Source organism: Neopsephotus bourkii, unplaced genomic scaffold (assembly GCF_033783945.1).
Source record: "Neopsephotus bourkii isolate Nb327-2 ecotype Australia unplaced genomic scaffold, CSIRO-AGI_Nbou_v1 NB_1765, whole genome shotgun sequence".
Taxonomy (NCBI): domain Eukaryota; kingdom Metazoa; phylum Chordata; class Aves; order Psittaciformes; family Psittacidae; genus Neopsephotus; species Neopsephotus bourkii.
In genome coordinates this window covers 9,472,419-9,477,655 of record NW_026902239.1, presented here as the reverse complement: position 1 = coordinate 9,477,655, position 5,237 = coordinate 9,472,419, and positions in this window count along the sequence as shown.

Here is a 5,237-nt window from a genome sequence, read left to right as displayed (position 1 = left end):
ATTCCCCTTGCAAGGCAGGTGCTGAACCCCTTAAAACACAGCTGACATTCCTGAGAAGACTCATACAGGCTGGAACCCTTTGTGAGGCTGGAGATGCATGCTGCTTCTGGGGGGGCTATTGGGTTGTCCTTGGGCTGCCGTCAAGCTCGTCACCCAAACATGGATGGCCATGGGGAATAAACCAGTTTGATGGCAGCCCAAGGACATCCTAGCAACATCACAATGGGCTGCTCTGCTTAGACCATGTCTGCTATCCCTCCTATGCTCTCCCTCCACTTCTCACACAGAAGCAGCAAGGACAGTAGGGACAGCGACAGATCCTGCTCAGCTCACTGTCAGTCTAGGAGCAGACAATGATTCTCTGCTTTTATTACACTCCTTGCCATAGTGTGTCTTGGACCACAGATGTGGAGTAATTGCTGGAAACATTCATCCTGAATCTATAATGGCTAGTACCTTGCATAAGAGAGTTGTTATTGCCTTCACACTTAGAATAGATAGTCTCAACAGCAGGGGAGCATCCTCCCATGCTGGTTCGTTGGTGTGTGTTTAACTCTGTCTCTCTGGCATTCTTTTGGCTGTGCTGAGAGCAAGAGAGATGGCACAGAAAAGAGACTGTGGTTCAAAGCAGAAGAGGTTTTCTGATACAGTGCCTCTGCTTTTGTCTGTTGCTATCACACAGTGATTGAGTTACAGCAGTGCAAAGGAGGCTGTGGGAACATCTCTGTTGGCAACAGACATGGAGAGGCTCCCCTAGCCAGAGCTACAGCAGTGACACAGAGCAGCAAAGGAGCCCTACACCTTTACAAGTCCAGGTAGGCTCTGCAGCAGCTTTTCTACACAAAACACCATTACTCACAGCCTTCCTGCCTTCATGATGCTACTGCACAACATCAAAGTTTTTTCCTTTTCCTCCTAAATCTGATCTCATAGATTGCATGGCTTGCTAGTGCCTATGTTAAAATATATTAAAGCAGCTTGATTTTCAAGGAGAAGGTTCTTGAAACTCTCTTGCAATTAGTAATCTTCCATTTGTCCTCATATAACTGAGGCACTAAAGATCCTAAGCTACTATGAAGATCCCACCTTACTCACAGTGCTTCTATGAAGTCAGTGATGTTTTGAACTTTAAAAGCATGAGCTATCTTCAACATGGAAAGAAAAGCAATTCTGTGAGCTGTTCTTTAATTTTTCAGGTATAACTGGCAAGCTAGCAGCAAGCTACACTTGATGCTAAAAGCTACTACAGATAGAGGCTACCATATGATTTATTTAGGGCTTACTAGTTGTAGGGTGATGATCTGGAGGAAATCTGATTACCTGTTTTTCCAGCACAGCAAAAGGAAGAAGCTGAATTCTGTAATGCTTATTTCAGCAAGTTCTTTTTTGCCATATTTATTCTCACCTCCAGCCAAAATGAAGCCCTATTTCAACAGATCTTTTGAAAACAGCAGTATACGTGTCAGGTAATAAGAACAGGAAGATGGCTACATATAGTTTTCTCCTGATCATCATTGCTTTAATAGCTGAATATTTTACCCTATCAATATATTTACCCTTACAATTATCTGACAGGTATACACTACAAATTAAAAGAGGAAATATATTAGCTTAATATGGCTTCTTCAAGCCTTACCTGGCATCTTAATCACAAAAACGAACCTTTCTCTGCAAACTAAATACATGTGTTCTGAGCAAATGTGTTGTAGAGACGATTGCTTCGGTGACTGAGGAGTGATATGTTTCAGTGACACTCCTCTGTGATTCTGCATATATGCCAGTGTGTGCACAGAAATCTGTGTGTGAAAACAGAAAAAAACAAGATTCACTTTTTTCTATTCTAATCCACCTCTGAATGATTTCACACTTCCTCCCATCTGCTTTCTCTCTGATTTGCTGTGACTCTCCAAGCTGGTGGGAACTTCTGACAATTTCTGAGATGTTGAGCTACAGCTGAGGCAGCAGGATGGAAAAGTGCCATGAAGACTTTCAAAGAGCTGGCTGATGAGAACAGAATGGTGACTGAGCAATTTTAAACACAAAGATGTGAAATTTTTACAGCAGAAAGATCCCAGAACCTTCTCAAAAAGCTTTTGCCATGTATTTACTGTGAGGGTGGTGAGGCACTGGAATGTGTTGCCCAAGAAAGTTGTGAATGTTGCACCCCTGGCAGTGTTGAAGGCCAGGTTGGATGAAGTCTTGGGTGACATGGTTTAGTGTGAGGTGTCCCTGCCCAGGCAGGGGGGGTGCAACTAGATGGCCTTAAGGTCCTTTCCAACCCTAACTATTCTGTGATTCTACGATTTGCAGACTAAATACATTAATTGTTTTGACATTTTTCTTGTTATGTCAGTAGTGAGTAAAGCCTGGTGACATGGTCTAGTATGAGGCATCCCTGCCCATGGCAGGGATGTTGAAACTAGAAGATCTTAACGTTCTTTCCAACACTGAGCATTCTATGATTCTATGAAATAAGCATACTGCAAACTCATAGAACCACTTCAGCAGAGTGTAACCATCCCAAATTCAAATATGATCACAATACAAGAGGCACATCTTCTGTATTTATAATGGCCATACAGTCAAAACAGAATACCTGAGCCTAAGGGCTGCTGGTTCAGTGGCACAAGGTCCACCAATGATGAAAGAAGAGAAAGACCTTCTACCTGATGGTTGGTGCTGCCATGTGCTTGGTAAATAGTGCATGGTCAATTTATTTCAGGAGGCTGCAAGGGTCCTAAAGTTCTGATATCTGATATTGCTAGGATTAAAACACTATTTATTCACTTGATTTATACAACAGTCCTATTACAAAAAACAAACAAACCACTCTGGGTTTTTCTTTTTCTCCAGTTTTCCTGTGATGTAAGGTCTGTTGATCTGCACCCAGGCTGTCATAATTTTCTTGGCAGTACTTATCCCTCTCTCTTAGCTGCTCTGAATTTGTCCTACTCCAATGTATGTGCTCTCCGTCAGCTTTCTCATAGCTTCTTCACCATCTGTGTAATGAGAAGGGAAGGGAAAGGAAGAGAAGAGAAGGAAAAGGAAGTGAAGGGAAGGAGTCCTTTAAGTACACCCCACAAAATATTTCCTGGGATCTGTTTAGCACTATCTATATACATTACCAAGGGAAATTTCTCACAATGTATTCTGATATATTGAAAAGAGGGAAAAAGAAGTAAAAAAGAAAAGAAAAAAACTGTGGCACAGTCACCATAGGAAGACCACGTCCAAGAGTGACATTCTTGAGGCTAATCTTCCCATATGTCCTCTCTAATAAGCACGGTAAGAAATAATTGCAACCATTCCTGCTCAAGTCACATATGCTGGCAAAAATGATTTCACTAAAAGAGCATTCTTCTGTGAGAGTCCCCAGGTGCCTTTGTGAGGCTGCAAGGCAGCACTAATGCTTGCTCCCCAACATTCTTGCTCTCAAGAGTGTGGCAATTCAAGTACGGAGTGCGCTGTGTTTTCTGGTATAGCGAGTAAAGGTGACTCTCACTGTTACTGTAAATTAACCTGTCAACACTAGCCAGAGAGCCACAGCCAATAAAAATAATGGCCCTGCTAGTGAAGAGCTGTTGACATAGCATTTCAAAAAGACAAGTTCTGCACTTAGGGCTGCAAGGGCACCAAACGTTTTTGTTCTTGGTTTCTTCCAGGTTTGCTTGGAAAATGCAGGAAAGTGGGTAACGTTCAGCATCATTTCCAGCCTCCTAGTGTGTTAGGGAGGGCACAGATAGCCTGAGGATTTTCAGTCCCAGAGGCCACCTGAGACTGTGAACTTAACTTGCATATCCATATATCATGAGAAAATCAGTAGCCGGGGCATTATATGCATTGTTGAATTATTTTCAGCCATGATGCTCATTAAAGTGAGACTTTAGAGCTGATGATCAAAAATTGAGCCCCAGTGTTCTCCAGCATTACAAAATTACAACATAAATTCACGCTCTCTTTTTTTTTGTTTCAGGACTCATGTATCTCCATACAGAAAGCACTGTCATCTTCCCTTCCTCTTGAAACTCCAGTTTGCTCCAGGATTAGAAATACAGGTAGACTTCAAAGAGGAAAACCATAAGCACTTCTTAGTTCAGAGTGATTTCTGAGTAGACATTGGTCTTTGAAGCTGTTTGTATTCACACAAGTTGTATTAAAATACTATGAACTATGAAGTGATTTTATAAGTATTGTTTTCCATACTCAGGAACAATTCCTGCTGTGCTCCCCACCACCTTCAATTAAGCCAGTACACGCAGAGTTTCTCCTGCCGGCTGGACCAGGGCAGTCCCTTAACCAAAGGGAGCAAGTACAAAGGACAAAGGAGCCTGTAAGCAAGCTGGGTGGTGGAGTGTGGGAGGGAAAGAAGTAATCCTCTCTGCCCTGGTGGCTGGGACAGAAATTGCCTGTGGAGTGACCGGGACTCAATTCAGTCAGTTGTGCTGTACTGATGCTCCTGTGAGTCTTTCTGACACATGGCCATATGGTCAGAGCACTGATGTTCAGGTGTTTTAAGCTCAGTCCCTGCACAGGTAGAGACTACCTTAAATGCTGGATGAGAGAAGAAATTGTACATTAATAGGATGATTTCTTCTGTTTCCCCACCTGATATCTGTGGGTTTTAAAGCCCAGGAGTGCCTCTCTCCCTATGTTTATGCAGTGCCTGCCACAGGGGCACCAACGTCACTGACAGCCTGTATGGTAGTCCCAAAGAATAAGCAGATAGATCGATGTCCACATATGACTTTCCCTTTTTATCTTTTACCAACAGCTGATAGCAAGCTCAGCTTTGTCACTCTACACTACCATCCTGTTTGGATAACTACCTGCTATGAGGTAGTACTCTCCTGCATGTTTCTGATGCCTTAGGTTTCCTTTATCAGAGTTTGTCAGGCTCTCCACTACAGACAGAAATACTGATTGGTCCATAGGCCAGAAATCTATTTCACAACTCATTAAATTTTTACAACTATCTGACTGCAAAAGAGTTGCCTGATACTCACACAAAGTTCTACACCAGTGAGGTGTCATCTGTCACAGACATAAATAGAGTAACATGATTTCCATCTCAGAGATCCTGCTATCTAACTAGCTAACTCTTCATAAATGTGCTAGGCCTTGTATCTCCTAATTTGCAGTACAGTTTCCTAAAATATTACTCAAATTCAGTGTTTTACTCAGAACTATTTTAATTGGGTTTTTTTTTTCTGAATCATGATCTGATTTTGGAAAACTTT